At 43.9% G+C, this 27,489-nt stretch overlaps 7 non-coding genes across 7 annotated transcripts; all 7 read left to right on the top strand.

The window, feature by feature from the left end:
* Positions 1–2,533: 2,533 nt before the first annotated feature.
* On the top strand, positions 2,534–2,606 carry trnav-cac (transfer RNA valine (anticodon CAC)). The gene has a single exon. It is a non-coding gene; the product is annotated as a tRNA-Val (tRNA).
* A 3,407-nt stretch (positions 2,607–6,013) lies between these two features.
* trnav-cac (transfer RNA valine (anticodon CAC)) lies at positions 6,014–6,086 on the top strand. The gene has a single exon. It is a non-coding gene; the product is annotated as a tRNA-Val (tRNA).
* A 3,409-nt stretch (positions 6,087–9,495) lies between these two features.
* trnav-cac (transfer RNA valine (anticodon CAC)) lies at positions 9,496–9,567 on the top strand. The gene has a single exon. It is a non-coding gene; the product is annotated as a tRNA-Val (tRNA).
* A 3,409-nt stretch (positions 9,568–12,976) lies between these two features.
* Positions 12,977–13,048, top strand: trnav-cac (transfer RNA valine (anticodon CAC)). The gene has a single exon. It is a non-coding gene; the product is annotated as a tRNA-Val (tRNA).
* Positions 13,049–16,457: 3,409 nt separating this feature from the next.
* Positions 16,458–16,529, top strand: trnav-cac (transfer RNA valine (anticodon CAC)). Its single transcript has one exon. It is a non-coding gene; the product is annotated as a tRNA-Val (tRNA).
* A 6,888-nt stretch (positions 16,530–23,417) lies between these two features.
* trnav-cac (transfer RNA valine (anticodon CAC)) lies at positions 23,418–23,490 on the top strand. Its single transcript has one exon. It is a non-coding gene; the product is annotated as a tRNA-Val (tRNA).
* Positions 23,491–26,896: 3,406 nt separating this feature from the next.
* trnav-aac (transfer RNA valine (anticodon AAC)) lies at positions 26,897–26,969 on the top strand. Its single transcript has one exon. It is a non-coding gene; the product is annotated as a tRNA-Val (tRNA).
* The last annotated feature ends 520 nt before the right edge of the window (positions 26,970–27,489 follow it).

The following is a 27,489-nucleotide window of genomic DNA, read 5'->3' as shown; positions in this document are numbered from 1 at the left end:
GAGCCGCTAGGAGTACTTTGCCTCCCTTAAAGACGGACACAGCTGATTCTGTAACTGAAGCTAAGGAAACAGGCAGACCTGCCAAATTATCATTTTATTTTGTTCTTCATTCGGCAAGTAACAGGAACACTAACAAGGTGGCGTTGAAAATGAGATGCACTGCGGCTCCGCTCAATATCAAAGCGCTCCTTCATATTGAACCGAGGAAGAATATACATGAATAAAAGCAAAATACTGTGGATGCTGGAAATCTGAAATAAAAACAAGAAATTCTGGAAATACTCAGCACGACTGGCAGCATCTGTGGAGACAGAAGCAGAGTTAACATTTTGGCTCAGTGACCCTTCTTCAGAACTGGCAAATATTAGAAATGTCAAAGGTTAGAAGCAAGTAAAGCGGGGGTGGAGCAAGAGATAACAAAGGAGAAGGTGTAGATTGGACAAGGCCACAGAATAGCTGACCAGAAGGTCATGGAGCAAAGGCAAACAATATGTTAATGGTGTGTTGAAAGACAAAGCATTAGTACAGAGAGGACTGTTAATGGACTGAAAATTGAACAGCAGCAAGTACAAACAGGAAAAAAAACAGTGGGTAAGCAAACTGAACAAACTAAGATGAAATAAAATAAACATACAAAAAAATGTAAAAAATGTAAAAATGAAAAATAACAAAAAATGAAAGTAAAATGGGGGCCCCGTCATGCTCTGGAATTATTGAACTCAATATTCAGTCCGGCACGCTCTCGTGTGCAGTGGTTCACACCGCAGCCTCACAGCTCCAGCGACCCGCTTTCAATTCTGGGCACTGCCTGCGTCTTGTTTGCAAGTTCTCCCTGTGTCTGCGTGGGATTCCTCTGGGTGCTCCGGTTTCCTCCCACATGCCAAAGACTGGCTGCTTGATAGGTTAATTGGCCATTATAAATTGCCCCTCGTATAGGGAGGTGGTAGGGAAATATAGGGAAGGTGGGGATGTGGTAGGAATATGGAATTCGTGTCGGATTAGTATAAATGGGTGGTCGATGGTCAGCACAGACTCGGTGGGCCGAAGGGCCTGTTTCACTGCTGTATCACCAAACTAATCTAATCGGTCAACGGGATGCTGTTTTTCGAGCTTGTGTTGATGTTCACTGGAACACTGAGGCAATCCCAGGAAAGAGATGTGAGCATGAGAGCAGTGGGCAGTCTTGAAATGGCAAGCAACCGGAAGCTCAGGGTCCTGCTTGCGGACTGAGCCGACGTATTCCGCAAAGCGGTCACCCAGTCTGCGTTTGGTCTCCCCAATAAACATGAATATACATGAATTGGATTTAGGCGCCAGTATGTTGCAAAACAAGAAGAAAGAAAAGCACAAATGCCATTAACTCTGACTTTGCAAATGATTCACTGAAAAAATCTTTCATTTGCTGGAAAAGATGACTATTGTGCATCTGAAAATGGGCACCATGGAATTGTGTTGCATACTGACCTGTTTTCCTATATTTGCCTGTCATCTATGCAATTCAATTTGTATTGGATATTGCTGAGAATCTCATTTCAAGATGAGGGCACAGATATTATTATAATCCTACTGAAAGCCTAAACCTGGAACAAATACTGTGTTACATGGATTGCAACGTTTCGAGGGCTGTGCAGCTAAGGTGAGGAAGACAGGAATGATGTGTTTGATGATTGCGTGGAATGCATTGCAAACTTGGGTTACGTTGCTTGATTTCATTCTACACCTTGAAATTCAGAAACAAGTGAGGCACCAGGTGGAAACCAACAGCTGTCTCTGTGGAAGAGGGGACATGGCTTCCTAATCTAACCATTTGAACTCTGCAAACATTCTGCTGGATCTGAACTGCCCTGTATACCAAGGCCAATTTGTATACTATTTAAATTGGCATGCCCAGACTATGCAGAGGACTCCAGGTGGGGTCCAACCAGGACATTATATCGCTGCAGTGAAGCTTCGCCCCCATTATATAACTGCCTCTGTTACGCATTCTACTGCGAGGGTAATCACATTGTATGTAGCATCTCAGCAAAATAAGGACTCATTTGATCAAAATAAAGAGTTTAAAAACACAAATATGTGTCAGTGCAATCAGTAAATAATGAGAAATGAAATCCAGAAGTTGGCAAGAATCCCAAGTGGATGTCTTGGTGTGGTTGGGGAAGGGAATGTTTGTCAATGATGGCACACTGTGCATTAACACTGCAGCAGCTGCTGCACCTCTTACAAACTTAGTTTCTTAAGGGAGAGTTTTAAAAAAAGGGAATTGGATAATTGCATGAAAAGAGAGGCAAACAAAAGCAGAGCTAAGGAAGTGGGCCCAAATGGCAAGTCTTTCAAAAAACTGGCAATGGTACGATGGCCTGAATGGACTGGCGATGTGTTGTGCACTGCTGATCGTCCATGGCTGGGTCAATACCTCTGCAGCCTTGCGAAATGTCACAGTGGAATTGCATTTCAATGAAACAAGCAGCACAAATCGATTAAGACTGTACAGTTTAACAATACTTGCAGCTTCCTCAGCTTGTAACTGTGTTGAGTTTCTGTAGTGTAGTGGTGATCACGTTTGCCTCACACGCAAAAGGTCCCCACTTCGAAACTGGGCTGAAACATTTTCAAAACCAACCGCACATCTTCGCAAGAAATATGCAATCATTGTCATTCCCCATTAACACAACACAATTTCTCAAAGCTCTCTTTCTCTTCCACATTGTGTGCAAAATGCCTTGCACTCGCTCCTCTTTCTAGTCCTGATGCTGCAGAAAGTTCCTCAAAACCGAGCAGTGACACTTTATTTGGCTCAGATTAGAATAGAAACCTGCAACACGAGCTTGCTAAGTCACAGCGAATCTTAGTCTCATTTCAGACGAGGCAAAAGCACATCAGCAATTCACTTTCACCAGCTCCACAGTCGTTGAGACAGGGGCACGCTGCAATATTTTGACCCGCACTGTCCAATTACTCGCTGTCAGCAGCAAGTGGCGTCTGCTGCCTCAATCAACAGGTTACTGGCCATCTCGGGGAGGTAATATAGCACAACCCGGGCCAAATCTCCCCATAAACCAAGCAGCGGCTCAGCAAAACGTAGGCACATGATATCCGGGTCACTGAACCTCCGAGCAGCTCTTCAAGAACACCCAAGTGACTGAAACTTTCTTTGAGTTGCAATGATGAATCTCCGGTGGAAACAAGTTGGGGTAAATTGCTCCTCCTGAACATTTCTTCTTGGGTAAAAGGGGCAAAAATCCTTTTCAATTTAACCACTGCTGCAGCAGATTCTTGGTGTCTTAAGCACCTTGGTAACCCAGCTCTCAACATGCAGCCGCAATTATGACAAGGGGTAAAGGTTCATGACACGCAGAGGGGTAAAAGTTATTTAAGTTATGACAGTCGCTCACAGACTTAATAGCGTTTTGTTCAGTCAGTAACAGAGACATACCTGGATTTATTGATGCCGATTAACAGAACTATTCAGCATCACGCAGAGCCGCTAGGAGTACTTTGCCTCCCTTAAAGACGGACACAGCTGATTCTGTAACTGAAGCTAAGGAAACAGGCAGACCTGCCAAATTATCATTTTTATTTTGTTCTTCATTCGGCAAGTAACAGGAACACTAACAAGGTGGCGTTGAAAATGAGATGCACTGCGGCTCCGCTCAATATCAAAGCGCTCCTTCATATTGAACTGAGGAAGAATATACATGAATAAAAGCAAAATACTGTGGATGCTGGAAATCTGAAATAAAAACAAGAAATTCTGGAAATACTCAGCAGGTCTGGCAGCATCTGTGGAGACAGAAGCAGAGTTAACATTTCGGCTCAGTGACCCTTCTTCAGAACTGGCAAATATTAGAAATGTCAAAGGTTAGAAGCAAGTAAAGCGGGGGTGGAGCAAGAGATAACAAAGGAGAAGGTGTAGATTGGACAAGGCCACAGAATAGCTGACCAGAAGGTCATGGAGCAAAGGCAAACAATATGTTAATGGTGTGTTGAAAGACAAAGCATTAGTACAGAGAGGACTGTTAATGGACTGAAAATTGAACAGCAGCAAGTACAAACAGGAAAAAAAACAGTGGGTAAGCAAACTGAACAAACTAAGATGAAATAAAATAAACATACAAAAAAATGTAAAAAATGTAAAAATGAAAAATAACAAAAAATGAAAGTAAAATGGGGGCCCCGTCATGCTCTGGAATTATTGAACTCAATATTCAGTCCGGCACGCTCTCGTGTGCAGTGGTTCACACCGCAGCCTCACAGCTCCAGCGACCCGCTTTCAATTCTGGGCACTGCCTGCGTGGTGTTTGCAAGTTCTCCCTGTGTCTGCGTGGGATTCCTCTGGGTGCTCCGGTTTCCTCCCACATGCCAAAGACTGGCTGCTTGATAGGTTAATTGGCCATTATAAATTGCCCCTCGTATAGGGAGGTGGTAGGGAAATATAGGGAAGGTGGGGATGTGGTAGGAATATGGAATTCGTGTCGGATTAGTATAAATGGGTGGTCGATGGTCAGCACAGACTCGGTGGGCCGAAGGGCCTGTTTCACTGCTGCATCACCAAACTAAACTAATCGGTCAACGGGATGCTGTTTTTCGAGCTTGTGTTGATGTTCACTGGAACACTGAGGCAATCCCAGGATAGAGATGTGAGCATGAGAGCAGTGGGCAGTCTTGAAATGGCAAGCAACCGGAAGCTCAGGGTCCTGCTTGCGGACTGAGCCGATGTCTTCCGCAAAGCGGTCACCCAGTCTGCGTTTGGTCTCCCCAATAAACATGAATATACATGAATTGGATTTAGGCGCCAGTATGTTGCAAAACAAGAAGAAAGAAAAGCACAAATGCCATTAACTCTGACTTTGCAAATGATTCACTGAAAAATTCTTTCATTTGCTGGAAAAGATGACTATTGTGCATCTGAAAATGGGCACCATGGAATTGTGTTGCATACTGACCTGTTTTCTTATATTTGCCTGTCATCTGTGCAATTCAATTTGTGTTGGATATTGCTGAGAATCTCATTTCAAGATGAGGGCACAGATATTATTATAATCCTACTGAAAGCCTAAACCTGGAACAAATCCTGTGTTACATGGATTGCAACTTATCGAGGGCTGTGCAGCTAAGGTGAGGAAGACAGGAATGATGTGTTTGATGATTGCGTGGAATGCATTGCAAACTTGGGTTACGTTGCTTGATTTCATTCTGCACCTTGAAATTCAGAAACAAGTGAGGCACCAGGTGGAAACCAACAGCTGTCTCTGTGGAAGAGGGGACATAGCTTCCTAATATAACCATTTGAACTCTGCAAACATTCTGCTGGATCTGAACTGCCCTGTATACCAAGGCCAATTTGTATACTATATAGATTGGCATGCCCAGACTATGCAGAGGACTCCAGGTGGGGTCCAACCAGGACATGATATAGCTGCAGTGAAGCTTCGCCCCCATTATATAACTGCCTCTGTTATGCATTCTACTGCGAGGGTAATCACATTGTATGTAGCAACTCAGCAAAATAAGGACTCATTTGATCAAAATAAAGAGTTTAAAAACACAAATATGTGTCAGTGCAATCAGTAAATAATGAGAAATGAAATCCAGAAGTTGGCAAGAATCCCAAGTGGATGTCTTGGTGTGGTTGGGGAAGGGAATCTTTGTCAATGATGGCACACTGTGCATTAACACTGCAGCAGCTGCTGCACCTCTTACAAACTTAGTTTCTTAAGGTAGAGTTTAAAAAAAAGGGAATTGGATAACTGCATGAAAGGAGAGGCAAAGAAAAGCAGTGCTAAGGAAGTGGGCCCAAATGGCAAGTCTTTCAAAAAACTGGCAATGGTACGATGGCCTGAATGGACTGGCGATGTGTTGTGCACTGCTGATCGTCCATGGCTGGGTCAATACCTCTGCAGCCTTGCGAAATGTCACAGTGGAATTGCATTTCAATGAAACAAGCAGCACAAATCGATTAAGACTGTACAGTTTAACAATACTTGCAGCTTCCTCAGCGCTGCAACTGTGTTGAGTTTCTGTAGTGTAGTGGTGATCACGTTTGCCTCACGCGCAAAAAGTCCCCACTTCGAAACTGGGCAGAAACATTTTCAAAACCAACCCGAACATCTTCGCAAGAAATATGCAATCATTGACATTCCCCATTAACACAACACAATTTCTCAAAGCTCTCTTTCTCTTGCACATTGTGTGCAAAATGCCTTGCACTCGCTCCTCTTTCTAGTCCTGATGCTGCAGAAAGTTCCTCAAAACCGAGCAGTGACACTTTATTTGGCTCAGATTAGAATAGAAACCTGCAACACGAGCTTGCTAAATCACAGCGAATCTTAGTCTCATTTCAGACGAGGCAAAAGCACATCAGCAATTCACTTTCACCAGCTCCACAGTCGTTGAGACAGGGGCACGCTGCAATATTTTGACCCGCACTGTCCAATTACTCGCTGTCAGCAGCAAGTGGCGTCTGCTGCCTCAATCAACAGGTTACTGGCCATCTCGGGGAGGTAAAATAGCACAACCCGGACCAAATCTCCCCATCAACCAAGCAGCGGCTCAGCCAAACGTAGGCACATGATATCCGGGTCACTGAACCTCCGAGCAGCTCTTCAAGAACACCCAAGTGACTGAAACTTTCTTTGAGTTGCAATGATGAATCTCCGGTGGAAACAAGTTGGGGGAAATTGCTCCTCCTGAACATTTCTTCTTGGGTGAAAGGGGCAAAAATCCTTTTCAATTTAACCACTGCTGCAGCAGATTCTTGGTGTCTTAAGCACCTTGATAACCCAGCTCTTAACATGCAGCCGCAATTATGACAAGGGGTAAAGGTTCATGACACGCAGAGGGGAAAAAGTTATTTAAGTTATGACAGTCGCTCACAGATTTATTAGCGTTTTGTTCAGTCAGTAACAGAGACATACCTGGATTTATTGATGCAGATTAACATAACTATTCAGCGTCACGCAGAGCCGCTATGAGTACTTTGCCTCCCTTAAAGACGGACACAGCTGATTCTGTAACTGAAGCTAAGGAAACAGGCAGACCTGCCAAATTATCATTTTATTTTGTTCTTCATTCGGCAAGTAACAGGAACACTAACAAGGTGGCGTTGAAAATGAGATGCACTGCGGCTCCGCTCAATATCAAAGCGCTCCTTCATATTGAACCGAGGAAGAATATACATGAATAAAAGCAAAATACTGTGGATGCTGGAAATCTGAAATAAAAACAAGAAATTCTGGAAATACTCAGCACGACTGGCAGCATCTGTGGAGACAGAAGCAGAGTTAACATTTTGGCTCAGTGACCCTTCTTCAGAACTGGCAAATATTAGAAATGTCAAAGGTTAGAAGCAAGTAAAGCGGGGGTGGAGCAAGAGATAACAAAGGAGAAGGTGTAGATTGGACAAGGCCACAGAATAGCTGACCAGAAGGTCATGGAGCAAAGGCAAACAATATGTTAATGGTGTGTTGAAAGACAAAGCATTAGTACAGAGAGGACTGTTAATGGACTGAAAATTGAACAGCAGCAAGTACAAACAGGAAAAAAAACAGTGGGTAAGCAAACTGAACAAACTAAGATGAAATAAAATAAACATACAAAAAAATGTAAAAAATGTAAAAATGAAAAATAACAAAAAATGAAAGTAAAATGGGGGCCCCGTCATGCTCTGGAATTATTGAACTCAATATTCAGTCCGGCACGCTCTCGTGTGCAGTGGTTCACACGGCAGCCTCACAGCTCCAGCGACCCGCTTTCAATTCTGGGCACTGCCTGCGTGGTGTTTGCAAGTTCTCCCTGTGTCTGCGTGGGATTCCTCTGGGTGCTCCGGTTTCCTCCCACATGCCAAAGACTGGCTGCTTGATAGGTTAATTGGCCATTATAAATTGCCCCTCGTATAGGGAGGTGGTAGGGAAATATAGGGAAGGTGGGGATGTGGTAGGAATATGGAATTCGTGTCGGATTAGTATAAATGGGTGGTCGATGGTCAGCACAGACTCGGTGGGCCGAAGGGCCTGTTTCACTGCTGCATCACCAAACTAAACTAATCGGTCAACGGGATGCTGTTTTTCGAGCTTGTGTTGATGTTCACTGGAACACTGAGGCAATCCCAGGATAGAGATGTGAGCATGAGAGCAGTGGGCAGTCTTGAAATGGCAAGCAACCGGAAGCTCAGGGTCCTGCTTGCGGACTGAGCCGATGTCTTCCGCAAAGCGGTCACCCAGTCTGCGTTTGGTCTCCCCAATAAACATGAATATACATGAATTGGATTTAGGCGCCAGTATGTTGCAAAACAAGAAGAAAGAAAAGCACAAATGCCATTAACTCTGACTTTGCAAATGATTCACTGAAAAATTCTTTCATTTGCTGGAAAAGATGACTATTGTGCATCTGAAAATGGGCACCATGGAATTGTGTTGCATACTGACCTGTTTTCTTATATTTGCCTGTCATCTGTGCAATTCAATTTGTGTTGGATATTGCTGAGAATCTCATTTCAAGATGAGGGCACAGATATTATTATAATCCTACTGAAAGCCTAAACCTGGAACAAATCCTGTGTTACATGGATTGCAACTTATCGAGGGCTGTGCAGCTAAGGTGAGGAAGACAGGAATGATGTGTTTGATGATTGCGTGGAATGCATTGCAAACTTGGGTTACGTTGCTTGATTTCATTCTACACCTTGAAATTCAGAAACAAGTGAGGCACCAGGTGGAAACCAACAGCTGTCTCTGTGGAAGAGGGGACATAGCTTCCTAATATAACCATTTGAACTCTGCAAACATTCTGCTGGATCTGAACTGCCCTGTATACCAAGGCCAATTTGTATACTATATAAATTGGCATGCCCAGACTATGCAGAGGACTCCAGGTGGGGTCCAACCAGGACATGATATAGCGTCAGTGAAGCTTCGCCCCCATTATATAACTGCCTCTGTTATGCATTCTACTGCGAGGGTAATCACATTGTATGTAGCAACTCAGCAAAATAAGGACTCATTTGATCAAAATAAAGAGTTTAAAAACACAAATATGTGTCAGTGCAATCAGTAAATAATGAGAAATGAAATCCAGAAGTTGGCAAGAATCCCAAGTGGATGTCTTGGTGTGGTTGGGGAAGGGAATCTTTGTCAATGATGGCACACTGTGCATTAACACTGCAGCAGCTGCTGCACCTCTTACAAACATAGTTTCTTAAGGTAGAGTTTAAAAAAAAAAGGGAATTGGATAACTGCATGAAAGGAGAGGCAAAGAAAAGCAGAGCTAAGGAAGTGGGCCCAAATGGCAAGTCTTTCAAAAAACTGGCAATGGTACGATGGCCTGAATGGACTGGCGATGTGTTGTGCACTGCTGATCGTCCATGGCTGGGTCAATACCTCTGCAGCCTTGCGAAATGTCACAGTGGAATTGCATTTCAATGAAACAAGCAGCACAAATCGATTAAGACTGTACAGTTTAACAATACTTGCAGCTTCCTCAGCGCTGCAACTGTGTTGAGTTTCTGTAGTGTAGTGGTGATCACATTTGCCTCACACGCAAAAGGTCCCACTTCGAAACTGGGCAGAAACATTTTCGAAACCAACCCGAACTTCTTCGCAAGAAATATGCAATCATTGACATTCCCCATTAACACAACACAATTTCTCAAAGCTCTCTTTCTCTTGCACATTGTGTGCAAAATGCCTTGCACTCGCTCCTCTTTCTAGTCCTGATGCTGCAGAAAGTTCCTCAAAACCGAGCACTGACACTTTATTTGGCTCAGATTAGAATAGAAACCTGCAACACGAGCTTGCTAAATCACAGCGAATCTTAGTCTCATTTCAGACGAGGCAAAAGCACATCAGCAATTCACTTTCACCAGCTCCACAGTCGTTGAGACAGGGGCACGCTGCAATATTTTGACCCGCACTGTCCAATTACTCGCTGTCAGCAGCAAGTGGCGTCTGCTGCCTCAATCAACAGGTTACTGGCCATCTCGGGGAGGTAATATAGCACAACCCGGGCCAAATCTCCCCATAAACCAAGCAGCGGCTCAGCAAAACGTAGGCACATGATATCCGGGTCACTGAACCTCCGAGCAGCTCTTCAAGAACACCCAAGTGACTGAAACTTTCTTTGAGTTGCAATGATGAATCTCCGGTGGAAACAAGTTGGGGGAAATTGCTCCTCCTGAACATTTCTTCTTGGGTAAAAGGGGCAAAAATCCTTTTCAATTTAACCACTGCTGCAGCAGATTCTTGGTGTCTTAAGCACCTTGATAACCCAGCTCTTAACATGCAGCCGCAATTATGACAAGGGGTAAAGGTTCATGACACGCAGAGGGGTAAAAGTTATTTAAGTTATGACAGTCGCTCACAGACTTATTAGCGTTTTGTTCAGTCAGTAACAGAGACATACCTGGATTTATTGATGCAGAATAACATAACTATTCAGCATCACGCAGAGCCGCTAGGAGTACTTTGCCTCCCTTAAAGACCGACACAGCTGATTCTGTAACTGAAGCGAAGGAAACAGGCAGACCTGCCAAATTAGCATTTTTATTTTGTTCTTCATTCGGCAAGTAACAGGAACACTAACAAGGTGGCGTTGAAAATGAGATGCACTGCGGCTCCGCTCAATATCAAAGCGCTCCTTCATATTGAACTGAGGAAGAATATACATGAATAAAAGCAAAATACTGTGGATGCTGGAAATCTGAAATAAAAACAAGAAATTCTGGAAATACTCAGCAGGTCTGGCAGCATCTGTGGAGACAGAAGCAGAGTTAACATTTCGGCTCAGTGACCCTTCTTCAGAACTGGCAAATATTAGAAATGTCAAAGGTTAGAAGCAAGTAAAGCGGGGGTGGAGCAAGAGATAACAAAGGAGAAGGTGTAGATTGGACAAGGCCACAGAATAGCTGACCAGAAGGTCATGGAGCAAAGGCAAACAATATGTTAATGGTGTGTTGAAAGACAAAGCATTAGTACAGAGAGGACTGTTAATGGACTGAAAATTGAAGAGCAGCAAGTACAAACAGGAAAAAAAACAGTGGGTAAGCAAACTGAACAAACTAAGATGAAATAAAATAAACATACAAAAAAATGTAAAAAATGTAAAAATGAAAAATAACAAAAAATGAAAGTAAAATGGGGGCCCCGTCATGCTCTGGAATTATTGAACTCAATATTCAGTCCGGCACGCTCTCGTGTGCAGTGGTTCACACCGCAGCCTCACAGCTCCAGCGACCCGCTTTCAATTCTGGGCACTGCCTGCGTGGTGTTTGCAAGTTCTCCCTGTGTCTGCGTGGGATTCCTCTGGGTGCTCCGGTTTCCTCCCACATCCCAAAGACTGGCTGCTTGATAGGTTAATTGGCCATTATAAATTGCCCCTCGTATAGGGAGGTGGTAGGGAAATATAGGGAAGGTGGGGATGTGGTAGGAATATGGAATTCGTGTCGGATTAGTATAAATGGGTGGTCGATGGTCAGCACAGACTCGGTGGGCCGAAGGGCCTGTTTCACTGCTGCATCACCAAACTAAACTAATCGGTCAACGGGATGCTGTTTTTCGAGCTTGTGTTGATGTTCACTGGAACACTGAGGCAATCCCAGGATAGAGATGTGAGCATGAGAGCAGTGGGCAGTCTTGAAATGGCAAGCAACCGGAAGCTCAGGGTCCTGCTTGCGGACTGAGCCGACGTCTTCCGCAAAGCGGTCACCCAGTCTGCGTTTGGTCTCCCCAATAAACATGAATATACATGAATTGGATTTAGGCGCCAGTATGTTGCAAAACAAGAAGAAAGAAAAGCACAAATGCCATTAACTCTGACTTTGCAAATGATTCACTGAAAAATTCTTTCCTTTGCTGGAAAAGATGAATATTGTGCATCTGAAAATGGGCACCATGGAATTGTGTTGCATACTGACCTGTTTTCTTATATTTGCCTGTCATCTGTGCAATTCAATTTGTGTTGGATATTGCTGAGAATCTCATTTCAAGATGAGGGCACAGATATTATTATAATCCTACTGAAAGCCTAAACCTGGAACAAATCCTGTGTTACATGGATTGCAACTTATCGAGGGCTGTGCAGCTAAGGTGAGGAAGACAGGAATGATGTGTTTGATGATTGCGTGGAATGCATTGCAAACTTGGGTTACGTTGCTTGATTTCATTCTACACCTTGAAATTCAGAAACAAGTGAGGCACCAGGTGGAAACCAACAGCTGTCTCTGTGGAAGAGGGGACATAGCTTCCTAATATAACCATTTGAACTCTGAAAACATTCTGCTGGATCTGAACTGCCCTGTATACCAAGGCCAATTTGTATACTATATAAATTGGCATGCCCAGACTATGCAGAGGACTCCAGGTGGCGTCCAACCAGGACATGATATAGCTGCAGTGAAGCTTCGCCCCCATTATATAACTGCCTCTGTTATGCATTCTACTGCGAGGGTAATCACATTGTATGTAGCAACTCAGCAAAATAAGGACTCATTTGATCAAAATAAAGAGTTTAAAAACACAAATATGTGTCAGTGCAATCAGTAAATAATGAGAAATGAAATCCAGAAGTTGGCAAGAATCCCAAGTGGATGTCTTGGTGTGGTTGGGGAAGGGAATCTTTGTCAATGATGGCACACTGTGCATTAACACTGCAGCAGCTGCTGCACCTCTTACAAACTTAGTTTCTTAAGGTAGAGTTTAAAAAAAAAGGGAATTGGATAATTGCATGAAAGGAGAGGCAAAGAAAAGCAGAGCTAAGGAAGTGGGCCCAAATGGCAAGTCTTTCAAAAAACTGGCAATGGTACGATGGCCTGAATGGACTGGCGATGTGTTGTGCACTGCTGATCGTCCATGGCTGGGTCAATACCTCTGCAGCCTTGCGAAATGTCACAGTGGAATTGCATTTCAATGAAACAAGCACCACAAATCGATTAAGACTGTACAGTTTAACAATACTTGCAGCTTCCTCAGCGCTGCAACTGTGTTGAGTTTCTGTAGTGTAGTGGTGATCACGTTTGCCTCACACGCAAAAGGTCCCACTTCGAAACTGGGCAGAAACATTTTCAAAACCAACCCGAACATCTTCGCAAGAAATATGCAATCATTGACATTCCCCATTAACACAACACAATTTCTCAAAGCTCTCTTTCTCTTGCACATTGTGTGCAAAATGCCTTGCACTCGCTCCTCTTTCTAGTCCTGATGCTGCAGAAAGTTCCTCAAAACCGAGCACTGACACTTTATTTGGCTCAGATTAGAATAGAAACCTGCAACACGAGCTTGCTAAATCACAGCGAATCTTAGTCTCATTTCAGACGAGGCAAAAGCACATCAGCAATTCACTTTCACCAGCTCCACAGTCGTTGAGACAGGGGCACGCTGCAATATTTTGACCCGCACTGTCCAATTACTCGCTGTCAGCAGCAAGTGGCGTCTGCTGCCTCAATCAACAGGTTACTGGCCATCTCGGGGAGGTAATATAGCACAACCCGGGCCAAATCTCCCCATAAACCAAGCAGCGGCTCAGCAAAACGTAGGCACATGATATCCGGGTCACTGAACCTCCGAGCAGCTCTTCAAGAACACCCAAGTGACTGAAACTTTCTTTGAGTTGCAATGATGAATCTCCGGTGGAAACAAGTTGGGGGAAATTGCTCCTCCTGAACATTTCTTCTTGGGTAAAAGGGGCAAAAATCCTTTTCAATTTAACCACTGCTGCAGCAGATTCTTGGTGTCTTAAGCACCTTGATAACCCAGCTCTTAACATGCAGCCGCAATTATGACAAGGGGTAAAGGTTCATGACACGCAGAGGGGTAAAAGTTATTTAAGTTATGACAGTCGCTCACAGACTTATTAGCGTTTTGTTCAGTCAGTAACAGAGACATACCTGGATTTATTGATGCAGAATAACATAACTATTCAGCATCACGCAGAGCCGCTAGGAGTACTTTGCCTCCCTTAAAGACCGACACAGCTGATTCTGTAACTGAAGCGAAGGAAACAGGCAGACCTGCCAAATTAGCATTTTTATTTTGTTCTTCATTCGGCAAGTCACAGGAACACTAACAAGGTGGCGTTGAAAATGAGATGCACTGCGGCTCCGCTCAATATCAAAGCGCTCCTTCATATTGAACTGAGGAAGAATATACATGAATAAAAGCAAAATACTGTGGATGCTGGAAATCTGAAATAAAAACAAGAAATTCTGGAAATACTCAGCAGGTCTGGCAGCATCTGTGGAGACAGAAGCAGAGTTAACATTTCGGCTCAGTGACCCTTCTTCAGAACTGGCAAATATTAGAAATGTCAAAGGTTAGAAGCAAGTAAAGCGGGGGTGGAGCAAGAGATAACAAAGGAGAAGGTGTAGATTGGACAAGGCCACAGAATAGCTGACCAGAAGGTCATGGAGCAAAGGCAAACAATATGTTAATGGTGTGTTGAAAGACAAAGCATTAGTACAGAGAGGACTGTTAATGGACTGAAAATTGAACAGCAGCAAGTACAAACAGGAAAAAAAACAGTGGGTAAGCAAACTGAACAAACTAAGATGAAATAAAATAAACATACAAAAAAATGTAAAAAATGTAAAAATGAAAAATAACAAAAAATGAAAGTAAAATGGGGGCCCCGTCATGCTCTGGAATTATTGAACTCAATATTCAGTCCGGCACGCTCTCGTGTGCAGTGGTTCACACCGCAGCCTCACAGCTCCAGCGACCCGCTTTCAATTCTGGGCACTGCCTGCGTGGTGTTTGCAAGTTCTCCCTGTGTCTGCGTGGGATTCCTCTGGGTGCTCCGGTTTCCTCCCACATGCCAAAGACTGGCTGCTTGATAGGTTAATTGGCCATTATAAATTGCCCCTCGTATAGGGAGGTGGTAGGGAAATATAGGGAAGGTGGGGATGTGGTAGGAATATGGAATTCGTGTCGGATTAGTATAAATGGGTGGTCGATGGTCAGCACAGACTCGGTGGGCCGAAGGGCCTGTTTCACTGCTGCATCACCAAACTAAACTAATCGGTCAACGGGATGCTGTTTTTCGAGCTTGTGTTGATGTTCACTGGAACACTGAGGCAATCCCAGGATAGAGATGTGAGCATGAGAGCAGTGGGCAGTCTTGAAATGGCAAGCAACCGGAAGCTCAGGGTCCTGCTTGCGGACTGAACCGACGTCTTCCGCAAAGCGGTCACCCAGTCTGCGTTTGGTCTCCCCAATAAACATGAATATACATGAATTGGATTTAGGCGCCAGTATGTTGCAAAACAAGAAGAAAGAAAAGCACAAATGCCATTAACTCTGACTTTGCAAATGATTCACTGAAAAATTCTTTCCTTTGCTGGAAAAGATGACTATTGTGCATCTGAAAATGGGCACCATGGAATTGTGTTGCATACTGACCTGTTTTCTTATATTTGCCTGTCATCTGTGCAATTCAATTTGTGTTGGATATTGCTGAGAATCTCATTTCAAGATGAGGGCACAGATATTATTATAATCCTACTGAAAGCCTAAACCTGGAACAAATCCTGTGTTACATGGATTGCAACTTATCGAGGGCTGTGCAGCTAAGGTGAGGAAGACAGGAATGATGTGTTTGATGATTGCGTGGAATGCATTGCAAACTTGGGTTACGTTGCTTGATTTCATTCTACACCTTGAAATTCAGAAACAAGTGAGGCACCAGGTGGAAACCAACAGCTGTCTCTGTGGAAGAGGGGACATAGCTTCCTAATATAACCATTTGAACTCTGCAAACATTCTGCTGGATCTGAACTGCCCTGTATACCAAGGCCAATTTGTATACTATATAAATTGGCATGCCCAGACTATGCAGAGGACTCCAGGTGGCGTCCAACCAGGACATGATATAGCTGCAGTGAAGCTTCGCCCCCATTATATAACTGCCTCTGTTATGCATTCTACTGCGAGGGTAATCACATTGTATGTAGCAACTCAGCAAAATAAGGACTCATTTGATCAAAATAAAGAGTTTAAAAACACAAATATGTGTCAGTGCAATCAGTAAATAATGAGAAATGAAATCCAGAAGTTGGCAAGAATCCCAAGTGGATGTCTTGGTGTGGTTGGGGAAGGGAATCTTTGTCAATGATGGCACACTGTGCATTAACACTGCAGCAGCTGCTGCACCTCTTACAAACTTAGTTTCTTAAGGTAGAGTTTAAAAAAAAAGGGAATTGGATAATTGCATGAAAGGAGAGGCAAAGAAAAGCAGAGCTAAGGAAGTGGGCCCAAATGGCAAGTCTTTCAAAAAACTGGCAATGGTACGATGGCCTGAATGGACTGGCGATGTGTTGTGCACTGCTGATCGTCCATGGCTGGGTCAATACCTCTGCAGCCTTGCGAAATGTCACAGTGGAATTGCATTTCAATGAAACAAGCACCACAAATCGATTAAGACTGTACAGTTTAACAATACTTGCAGCTTCCTCAGCGCTGCAACTGTGTTGAGTTTCTGTAGTGTAGTGGTGATCACGTTTGCCTCACACGCAAAAGGTCCCACTTCGAAACTGGGCAGAAACATTTTCAAAACCAACCCGAACATCTTCGCAAGAAATATGCAATCATTGACATTCCCCATTAACACAACACAATTTCTCAAAGCTCTCTTTCTCTTGCACATTGTGTGCAAAATGCCTTGCACTCGCTCCTCTTTCTAGTCCTGATGCTGCAGAAAGTTCCTCAAAACCGAGCACTGACACTTTATTTGGCTCAGATTAGAATAGAAACCTGCAACACGAGCTTGCTAAATCACAGCGAATCTTAGTCTCATTTCAGACGAGGCAAAAGCACATCAGCAATTCACTTTCACCAGCTCCACAGTCGTTGAGACAGGGGCACGCTGCAATATTTTGACCCGCACTGTCCAATTACTCGCTGTCAGCAGCAAGTGGCGTCTGCTGCCTCAATCAACAGGTTACTGGCCATCTCGGGGAGGTAATATAGCACAACCCGGGCCAAATCTCCCCATAAACCAAGCAGCGGCTCAGCAAAACGTAGGCACATGATATCCGGGTCACTGAACCTCCGAGCAGCTCTTCAAGAACACCCAAGTGACTGAAACTTTCTTTGAGTTGCAATGATGAATCTCCGGTGGAAACAAGTTGGGGGAAATTGCTCCTCCTGAACATTTCTTCTTGGGTAAAAGGGGCAAAAATCCTTTTCAATTTAACCACTGCTGCAGCAGATTCTTGGTGTCTTAAGCACCTTGATAACCCAGCTCTTAACATGCAGCCGCAATTATGACAAGGGGTAAAGGTTCATGACACGCAGAGGGGTAAAAGTTATTTAAGTTATGACAGTCGCTCACAGACTTATTAGCGTTTTGTTCAGTCAGTAACAGAGACATACCTGGATTTATTGATGCAGAATAACATAACTATTCAGCATCACGCAGAGCCGCTAGGAGTACTTTGCCTCCCTTAAAGACCGACACAGCTGATTCTGTAACTGAAGCGAAGGAAACAGGCAGACCTGCCAAATTAGCATTTTTATTTTGTTCTTCATTCGGCAAGTCACAGGAACACTAACAAGGTGGCGTTGAAAATGAGATGCACTGCGGCTCCGCTCAATATCAAAGCGCTCCTTCATATTGAACTGAGGAAGAATATACATGAATAAAAGCAAAATACTGTGGATGCTGGAAATCTGAAATAAAAACAAGAAATTCTGGAAATACTCAGCAGGTCTGGCAGCATCTGTGGAGACAGAAGCAGAGTTAACATTTCGGCTCAGTGACCCTTCTTCAGAACTGGCAAATATTAGAAATGTCAAAGGTTAGAAGCAAGTAAAGCGGGGGTGGAGCAAGAGATAACAAAGGAGAAGGTGTAGATTGGACAAGGCCACAGAATAGCTGACCAGAAGGTCATGGAGCAAAGGCAAACAATATGTTAATGGTGTGTTGAAAGACAAAGCATTAGTACAGAGAGGACTGTTAATGGACTGAAAATTGAACAGCAGCAAGTACAAACAGGAAAAAAAACAGTGGGTAAGCAAACTGAACAAACTAAGATGAAATAAAATAAACATACAAAAAAATGTAAAAAATGTAAAAATGAAAAATAACAAAAAATGAAAGTAAAATGGGGGCCCCGTCATGCTCTGGAATTATTGAACTCAATATTCAGTCCGGCACGCTCTCGTGTGCAGTGGTTCACACCGCAGCCTCACAGCTCCAGCGACCCGCTTTCAATTCTGGGCACTGCCTGCGTGGTGTTTGCAAGTTCTCCCTGTGTCTGCGTGGGATTCCTCTGGGTGCTCCGGTTTCCTCCCACATGCCAAAGACTGGCTGCTTGATAGGTTAATTGGCCATTATAAATTGCCCCTCGTATAGGGAGGTGGTAGGGAAATATAGGGAAGGTGGGGATGTGGTAGGAATATGGAATTCGTGTCGGATTAGTATAAATGGGTGGTCGATGGTCAGCACAGACTCGGTGGGCCGAAGGGCCTGTTTCACTGCTGCATCACCAAACTAAACTAATCGGTCAACGGGATGCTGTTTTTCGAGCTTGTGTTGATGTTCACTGGAACACTGAGGCAATCCCAGGATAGAGATGTGAGCATGAGAGCAGTGGGCAGTCTTGAAATGGCAAGCAACCGGAAGCTCAGGGTCCTGCTTGCGGACTGAACCGACGTCTTCCGCAAAGCGGTCACCCAGTCTGCGTTTGGTCTCCCCAATAAACATGAATATACATGAATTGGATTTAGGCGCCAGTATGTTGCAAAACAAGAAGAAAGAAAAGCACAAATGCCATTAACTCTGACTTTGCAAATGATTCACTGAAAAATTCTTTCCTTTGCTGGAAAAGATGACTATTGTGCATCTGAAAATGGGCACCATGGAATTGTGTTGCATACTGACCTGTTTTCTTATATTTGCCTGTCATCTGTGCAATTCAATTTGTGTTGGATATTGCTGAGAATCTCATTTCAAGATGAGGGCACAGATATTATTATAATCCTACTGAAAGCCTAAACCTGGAACAAATCCTGTGTTACATGGATTGCAACTTATCGAGGGCTGTGCAGCTAAGGTGAGGAAGACAGGAATGATGTGTTTGATGATTGCGTGGAATGCATTGCAAACTTGGGTTACGTTGCTTGATTTCATTCTACACCTTGAAATTCAGAAACAAGTGAGGCACCAGGTGGAAACCAACAGCTGTCTCTGTGGAAGAGGGGACATAGCTTCCTAATATAACCATTTGAACTCTGCAAACATTCTGCTGGATCTGAACTGCCCTGTATACCAAGGCCAATTTGTATACTATATAAATTGGCATGCCCAGACTATGCAGAGGACTCCAGGTGGCGTCCAACCAGGACATGATATAGCTGCAGTGAAGCTTCGCCCCCATTATATAACTGCCTCTGTTATGCATTCTACTGCGAGGGTAATCACATTGTATGTAGCAACTCAGCAAAATAAGGACTCATTTGATCAAAATAAAGAGTTTAAAAACACAAATATGTGTCAGTGCAATCAGTAAATAATGAGAAATGAAATCCAGAAGTTGGCAAGAATCCCAAGTGGATGTCTTGGTGTGGTTGGGGAAGGGAATCTTTGTCAATGATGGCACACTGTGCATTAACACTGCAGCAGCTGCTGCACCTCTTACAAACTTAGTTTCTTAAGGTAGAGTTTAAAAAAAAAGGGAATTGGATAATTGCATGAAAGGAGAGGCAAAGAAAAGCAGAGCTAAGGAAGTGGGCCCAAATGGCAAGTCTTTCAAAAAACTGGCAATGGTACGATGGCCTGAATGGACTGGCGATGTGTTGTGCACTGCTGATCGTCCATGGCTGGGTCAATACCTCTGCAGCCTTGCGAAATGTCACAGTGGAATTGCATTTCAATGAAACAAGCAGCACAAATCGATTAAGACTGTACAGTTTAACAATACTTGCAGCTTCCTAAGCGCTGCAACTGTGTTGAGTTTCTGTAGTGTGGTGGTGATCACGTTTACCTCACCCGCAAAAGGTCCCCACTTCGAAACTGGGCAGAAACATTTTCAAAACGAACCCAAACTTCTTAGCAAGAAATATGCAATCATTGACATTCCCCATGAACACAACGCAATTTCTCAAAGCCCTCTTTCTCTTGCACATTGTGTGCACAGTGCCTTGCACTCGCTCCTTTTTCTAGTCCTGATGCTGCAGAAAGTTCCTCAAAACCGAGCAGTGACACTTTATTTGGCTCAGATTAGAATAGAAACCTGCAACACGAGCTTGCTAAATAACAGCGAATCTTAGTCTCATTTCAGACGAGGCAAAAGCACATCAGCAATTCACTTTCACCAGCTCCACAGTCGTTGAGACAGGGGCACGCTGCAATATTTTGACCCGCACTGTCCAATTACTCGCTGTCAGCAGCAAGAGGCGTCTGCTGCCTCAATCAACAGGTTACTGGCCATCTCGGGGAGGTAATAAAGCACAACCCGGGCCAAATCTCCCCATCAACCAAGCACCGGCTCAGCAAAACGTAGGCACATGATATCCGGGTCACTGAACCTCCGAGCAGCTCTTACAGAACACCCAAGTGACTGAAACTTTCTTTGAGTTGCAATGATGAATCTCCGGAGGAAACAAGTTGGGGGAAATTGCTCCTCCTGAACATTTCTTCTTGGGTATAAGGGGCAAAAATCCTTTTCAATTTAACCACTGCTGCAGCAGATTCTTGGTGTCTTAAGCACCTTGATAACCCAGCTCTTAACATGCAGCCGCAATTATGACAAGGGGTGAAGGTTCATGACACGCAGAGGGGAAAAAGTTATTTAAGTTATGACAGTCGCTCACAGATTTATTAGCGTTTTGTTCAGTCAGTAACAGAGACATACCTGGATTTATTGATGCAGATTAACATAACTATTCAGCGTCACGCAGAGCCGCTAGGAGTACTTTGCCTCCCTTAAAGACGGACACAGCTGATTCTGTAACTGAAGCTAAGGAAACAGGCAGACCTGCCAAATTATTATTTTATTTTGTTCTTCATTCGGCAAGTAACAGGAACACTAACAAGGTGGCGTTGAAAATGAGATGCACTGCGGCTCCGCTCAATATCAAAGCGCTCCTTCATATTGAACCGAGGAAGAATATACATGAATAAAAGCAAAATACTGTGGATGCTGGAAATCTGAAATAAAAACAAGAAATTCTGGAAATACTCAGCACGACTGGCAGCATCTGTGGAGACAGAAGCAGAGTTAACATTTCGGCTCAGTGACCCTTCTTCAGAACTGGCAAATATTAGAAATGTCAAAGGTTAGAAGCAAGTAAAGCGGGGGTGGAGCAAGAGATAACAAAGGAGAAGGTGTAGATTGGACAAGGCCACAGAATAGCTGACCAGAAGGTCATGGAGCAAAGGCAAACAATATGTTAATGGTGTGTTGAAAGACAAAGCATTAGTACAGAGAGGACTGTTAATGGACTGAAAATTGAACAGCAGCAAGTACAAACAGGAAAAAAAACAGTGGGTAAGCAAACTGAACAAACTAAGATGAAATAAAATAAACATACAAAAAAATGTAAAAAATGTAAAAATGAAAAATAACAAAAAATGAAAGTAAAATGGGGGCCCCGTCATGCTCTGGAATTATTGAACTCAATATTCAGTCCGGCACGCTCTCGTGTGCAGTGGTTCACACCGCAGCCTCACAGCTCCAGCGACCCGCTTTCAATTCTGGGCACTGCCTGCGTGGTGTTTGCAAGTTCTCCCTGTGTCTGCGTGGGATTCCTCTGGGTGCTCCGGTTTCCTCCCACATGCCAAAGACTGGCTGCTTGATAGGTTAATTGGCCATTATAAATTGCCCCTCGTATAGGGAGGTGGCAGGGAAATATAGGGAAGGTGGGGATGTGGTAGGAATATGGAATTCGTGTCGGATTAGTATAAATGGGTGGTCGATGGTCAGCACAGACTCGGTGGGCCGAAGGGCCTGTTTCACTGCTGTATCACCAAACTAAACTAATCGGTCAACGGGATGCTGTTTTTCGAGCTTGTGTTGATGTTCACTGGAACACTGAGGCAATCCCAGGATAGAGATGTGAGCATGAGAGCAGTGGGCAGTCTTGAAATGGCAAGCAACCGGAAGCTCAGGGTCCTGCTTGCGGACTGAGCCGACGTATTCCGCAAAGCGGTCACCCAGTCTGCGTTTGGTCTCCCCAATAAACATGAATATACATGAATTGGATTTAGGCGCCAGTATGTTGCAAAACAAGAAGAAAGAAAAGCACAAATGCCATTAACTCTGACTTTGCAAATGATTCACTGAAAAATTCTTTCATTTGCTGGAAAAGATGACTATTGTGCATCTGAAAATGGGCACCATGGAATTGTGTTGCATACTGACCTGTTTTCCTATATTTGCCTGTCATCTATGCAATTCAATTTGTGTTGGATATTGCTGAGAATCTCATTTCAAGATGAGGGCACAGATATTATTATAATCCTACTGAAAGCATAAACCTGGAACAAATACTGTGTTACATGGATTGCAACGTTTCGAGGGCTGTGCAGCTAAGGTGAGGAAGACAGGAATGATGTGTTTGATGATTGCGTGGAATGCATTGCAAACTTGGGTTACGTTGCTTGATTTCATTCTACACCTTGAAATTCAGAAACAAGTGAGGCACCAGGTGGAAACCAACAGCTGTCTCTGTGGAAGAGGGGACATGGCTTCCTAATCTAACCATTTGAACTCTGCAAACATTCTGCTGGATCTGAACTGCCCTGTATACCAAGGCCAATTTGTATACTATATAGATTGGCATGCCCAGACTATGCAGAGGACTCCAGGTAGGGTCCAACCAGGACATTATATAGCTGCAGTGAAGCTTCGCCCCCATTATATAACTGCCTCTGTTACGCATTCTACTGCGAGGGTAATCACATTGTATGTAGCAACTCAGCAAAATAAGGACTCATTTGATCAAAATAAAGAGTTTAAAAACACAAATATGTGTCAGTGCAATCAGTAAATAATGAGAAATGAAATCCAGAAGTTGGCAAGAATCCCAAGTGGATGTCTTGGTGTGGTTGGGGAAGGGAATCTTTGTCAATGATGGCACACTGTGCATTAACACTGCAGCAGCTGCTGCACCTCTTACAAACTTAGTTTCTTAAGGGAGAGTTTTAAAAAAAGGGAATTGGATAATTGCATGAAAGGAGAGGCAAAGAAAAGCAGAGCTAAGGAAGTGGGCCCAAGTGGCAAGTCTTTGAAAAAACTGGCAATGGTACGATGGCCTGAATGGACTGGCGATGTGTTGTGCACTGCTGATCGTCCATGGCTGGGTCAATACCTCTGCAGCCTTGCGAAATGTCACAGTGGAATTGCATTTCAATGAAACAAGCACCACAAATCGATTAAGACTGTATAGTTTAACAATACTTGCAGCTTCCTCAGCGCTGTAACGTGTTGAGTTTCTGTAGTGTAGTGGTGATCACGTTTGCCTCACACGCAAAAGGTCCCCAGTTCGAAACTGGGCAGAAACATTTTCAAAACGAACCCAAACTTCTTCGCAAGAAATATGCAATCATTGACATTCCCCATGAACACAACACAATTTTTCAAAGCCCTCTTTCTCTTGCACATTGTGTGCACAATGCCTTGCACTCGCTCCTCTTTCTAGTCCTGATGCTGCAGAAAGTTCCGCAAAACCGAGCAGTGACACTTTATTTGGCTCAGATGAGAATAGAAACCTGCAACACGAGCTTGCTAAGTAACAGCGAATCTTAGTCTCATTTCAGACGAGGCAAAAGCACATCAGCAATTCACTTTCACCAGCTCCACAGTCGTTGAGACAGGGGCACGCTGCAATATTTTGACCCGCACTGTCCAATTACTCGCTGTCAGCAGCAAGTGGCGTCTGCTGCCTCAATCAACAGGTTACTGGCCATCTCGGGGAGGTAAAATAGCACAACCCGGGCCAAATCTCCCCATCAACCAAGCACCGGCTCAGCAAAACGTAGGCACATGATATCCGGGTCACTGAACCTCCGAGCAGCTCTTACAGAACACCCAAGTGACTGAAACTTTCTTTGAGTTGCAATGATGAATCTCCGGTGGAAACAAGTTGGGGGAAATTGCTCCTCCTGAACATTTCTTCTTGGGTAAAAGGGGCAAAAATCCTTTTCAATTTAACCACTGCTGCAGCAGATTATTGGTGTCTTAAGCACCTTGATAACCCAGCTCTTAACATGCAGCCGCAATTATGACAAGGGGTGAAGGTTCATGACACGCAGAGGGGAAAAAGTTATTTAAGTTATGACAGTCGCTCACAGATTTATTAGCGTTTTGTTCAGTCAGTAACAGAGACATACCTGGATTTATTGATGCAGATTAACATAACTATTCAGCGTCACGCAGAGCCGCTCGGAGTACTTTGCCTCCCTTAAAGACGGACACAGCTGATTCTGTAACTGAAGCTAAGGAAACAGGCAGACCTGCCAAATTATTATTTTATTTTGTTCTTCATTCGGCAAGTAACAGGAACACTAACAAGGTGGCGTTGAAAATGAGATGCACTGCGGCTCCGCTCAATATCAAAGCGCTCCTTCATATTGAACCGAGGAAGAATATACATGAATAAAAGCAAAATACTGTGGATGCTGGAAATCTGAAATAAAAACAAGAAATTCTGGAAATACTCAGCACGACTGGCAGCATCTGTGGAGACAGAAGCAGAGTTAACATTTCGGCTCAGTGACCCTTCTTCAGAACTGGCAAATATTAGAAATGTCAAAGGTTAGAAGCAAGTAAAGCGGGGGTGGAGCAAGAGATAACAAAGGAGAAGGTGTAGATTGGACAAGACCACAGAATAGCTGACCAGAAGGTCATGGAGCAAAGGCAAACAATATGTTAATGGTGTGTTGAAAGACAAAGCATTAGTACAGAGAGGACTGTTAATGGACTGAAAATTGAACAGCAGCAAGTACAAACAGGAAAAAAAACAGTGGGTAAGCAAACTGAACAAACTAAGATGAAATAAAATAAACATACAAAAAAATGTAAAAAATGTAAAAATGAAAAATAACAAAAAATGAAAGTAAAATGGGGGCCCCGTCATGCTCTGGAATTATTGAACTCAATATTCAGTCCGGCACGCTCTCGTGTGCAGTGGTTCACACCGCAGCCTCACAGCTCCAGCGACCCGCTTTCAATTCTGGGCACTGCCTGCGTGGTGTTTGCAAGTTCTCCCTGTGTCTGCGTGGGATTCCTCTGGGTGCTCCGGTTTCCTCCCACATGCCAAAGACTGGCTGCTTGATAGGTTAATTGGCCATTATAAATTGCCCCTCGTATAGGGAGGTGGCAGGGAAATATAGGGAAGGTGGGGATGTGGTAGGAATATGGAATTCGTGTCGGATTAGTATAAATGGGTGGTCGATGGTCAGCACAGACTCGGTGGGCCGAAGGGCCTGTTTCACTGCTGTATCACCAAACTAAACTAATCGGTCAACGGGATGCTGTTTTTCGAGCTTGTGTTGATGTTCACTGGAACACTGAGGCAATCCCAGGATAGAGATGTGAGCATGAGAGCAGTGGGCAGTCTTGAAATGGCAAGCAACCGGAAGCTCAGGGTCCTGCTTGCGGACTGAGCCGACGTATTCCGCAAAGCGGTCACCCAGTCTGCGTTTGGTCTCCCCAATAAACATGAATATACATGAATTGGATTTAGGCGCCAGTATGTTGCAAAACAAGAAGAAAGAAAAGCACAAATGCCATTAACTCTGACTTTGCAAATGATTCACTGAAAAATTCTTTCATTTGCTGGAAAAGATGACTATTGTGCATCTGAAAATGGGCACCATGGAATTGTGTTGCATACTGACCTGTTTTCCTATATTTGCCTGTCATCTATGCAATTCAATTTGTGTTGGATATTGCTGAGAATCTCATTTCAAGATGAGGGCACAGATATTATTATAATCCTACTGAAAGCATAAACCTGGAACAAATACTGTGTTACATGGATTGCAACGTTTCGAGGGCTGTGCAGCTAAGGTGAGGAAGACAGGAATGATGTGTTTGATGATTGCGTGGAATGCATTGCAAACTTGGGTTACGTTGCTTGATTTCATTCTACACCTTGAAATTCAGAAACAAGTGAGGCACCAGGTGGAAACCAACAGCTGTCTCTGTGGAAGAGGGGACATGGCTTCCTAATCTAACCATTTGAACTCTGCAAACATTCTGCTGGATCTGAACTGCCCTGTATACCAAGGCCAATTTGTATACTATATAGATTGGCATGCCCAGACTATGCAGAGGACTCCAGGTGGGGTCCAACCAGGACATTATATAGCTGCAGTGAAGCTTCGCCCCCATTATATAACTGCCTCTGTTACGCATTCTACTGCGAGGGTAATCACATTGTATGTAGCAACTCAGCAAAATAAGGACTCATTTGATCAAAATAAAGAGTTTAAAAACACAAATATGTGTCAGTGCAATCAGTAAATAATGAGAAATGAAATCCAGAAGTTGGCAAGAATCCCAAGTGGATGTCTTGGTGTGGTTGGGGAAGGGAATCTTTGTCAATGATGGCACACTGTGCATTAACACTGCAGCAGCTGCTGCACCTCTTACAAACTTAGTTTCTTAAGGGAGAGTTTTAAAAAAAGGGAATTGGATAATTGCATGAAAGGAGAGGCAAAGAAAAGCAGAGCTAAGGAAGTGGGCCCAAGTGGCAAGTCTTTGAAAAAACTGGCAATGGTACGATGGCCTGAATGGACTGGCGATGTGTTGTGCACTGCTGATCGTCCATGGCTGGGTCAATACCTCTGCAGCCTTGCGAAATGTCACAGTGGAATTGCATTTCAATGAAACAAGCACCACAAATCGATTAAGACTGTATAGTTTAACAATACTTGCAGCTTCCTCAGCGGTGTAACGTGTTGAGTTTCTGTAGTGTAGTGGTGATCACGTTTGCCTAACACGCAAAAGGTCCCCAGTTCGAAACTGGGCAGAAACATTTTCAAAACGAACCCAAACTTCTTCGCAAGAAATATGCAATCATTGTCATTCCCCATGAACACAACACAATTTCTCAAAGCCCTCTTTCTCTTGCACATTGTGTGCACAATGCCTTGCACTCGCTCCTCTTTCTAGTCCTGATGCTGCAGAAAGTTCCGCAAAACCGAGCAGTGACACTTTATTTGGCTCAGATGAGAATAGAAACCTGCAACACGAGCTTGCTAAGTAACAGCGAATCTTAGTCTCATTTCAGACGAGGCAAAAGCACATCAGCAATTCACTTTCACCAGCTCCACAGTCGTTGAGACAGGGGCACGCTGCAATATTTTGACCCGCACTGTCCAATTACTCGCTGTCAGCAGCAAGTGGCGTCTGCTGCCTCAATCAACAGGTTACTGGCCATCTCGGGGAGGTAAAATAGCACAACCCGGGCCAAATCTCCCCATCAACCAAGCACCGGCTCAGCAAAACGTAGGCACATGATATCCGGGTCACTGAACCTCCGAGCAGCTCTTACA

The sequence above is a fragment of the Heterodontus francisci genome, chromosome 22, assembly GCF_036365525.1.
Source record: "Heterodontus francisci isolate sHetFra1 chromosome 22, sHetFra1.hap1, whole genome shotgun sequence".
Classification (NCBI taxonomy): domain Eukaryota; kingdom Metazoa; phylum Chordata; class Chondrichthyes; order Heterodontiformes; family Heterodontidae; genus Heterodontus; species Heterodontus francisci.
Note: the sequence above shows the minus strand (reverse complement) of the source record. Positions and strands in the feature narration are given on the sequence as shown.